The sequence below is a fragment of the Limulus polyphemus genome, unplaced genomic scaffold, assembly GCF_000517525.1.
Source record: "Limulus polyphemus unplaced genomic scaffold, Limulus_polyphemus-2.1.2 Scaffold3346, whole genome shotgun sequence".
NCBI classification, from domain to species: Eukaryota; Metazoa; Arthropoda; class Merostomata; order Xiphosura; family Limulidae; genus Limulus; species Limulus polyphemus.
Window position 1 is genome coordinate 104,144 of NW_013668956.1, and position 1,104 is coordinate 105,247.

At 33.0% G+C, this 1,104-nt stretch overlaps 1 pseudogene; it reads left to right on the forward strand.

Annotated features, from left to right (window-relative positions):
- Positions 1–540: 540 nt before the first annotated feature.
- LOC106469188 overlaps positions 541–1,104 on the forward strand; it is a 22,088-nt pseudogene continuing 21,524 nt past the window's right edge.

Consider the following 1,104-nt stretch of genomic DNA (forward strand, 5'->3'; position numbering starts at 1 on the left):
TAGTTTTATTTTAAAAAAGGACTTGTATCGCTGAAGTTCCCCGGGAAGAATTTATACTGGAAATTAACAAACGACCAGAAACGTAACAGTATGATCATGTAGGTCTAACTACTTAGTTCAGAAATGACAGGATTGTTGATACTGGGGAAAAATTAATACTTTGTTGACATGTTAATCTTCAAGATGTTTGTAATCATAATTAGTTATTGGTAGCGTATAAGCGTATACACTGTGTTTAGAAGCAACTTATCTATTTGGAAGTAATTAAAACGTAAAAGAAACCATTTTCCTCCAGGGTTTCCTTTACAGGATAAAAGTTTATTGAATAAATAAATGATTGTTATACCCACAGAAAATATTTTACTCCAAATATTCATGCATTTGCAGTGAGCATTTCACTGCATCAAGATTTCAGTGTACTTTATATGTTCAAGCATTTTGTTATTGTCCAAACTTTTATAAAACTTAACATACCATCCCTTTTGCAACTTACATGTGTAACAATGTTTACCAAGTGTCAGCATTTGGAGACAACTCTGGATTGTTGAGAACTAAAATGGCAATGGTGGCATGCATGAATTAATTACTCCCATCAGTATCTCGTAGTGAAATAGCTAAAAACAGTATATAAAGAATGCGATAATAAGTCATTAAACGGCCGGTGAATGATAATAATCTCTCCAGGTTCACTCATTCGATGGGACAGTGGTAAGTTTATGAACTTGCAACGCCTAAATCCAGAGTTTGGTTCCCCGGGGTGGACACAGCAGATAGCTCAATGTAGCTTTGCTCTAAAAGTAACAATTTGGGTTCACAAATGATTATTTGCACTATTAGTACTACTTTAATTAAGAGAGCGCTTTTTGAGTGACTTGACAATCCGCGGAGAGACTCTACCTGCCGAGAATTTTACGTATGATGCAAGCTTACTCACTGAAATGACAGATCGAATTCGCCTAATTGTGCTTGTTACTGTTAGTATTAGTGAAGTCTCACTCAAGTTATAATATACAGTTCTTATTTGTTCACTAATTTATATATTACTAACTGAAATATTTTAGAATTTATGTATATATATATATATATATATATATATATAAGTAA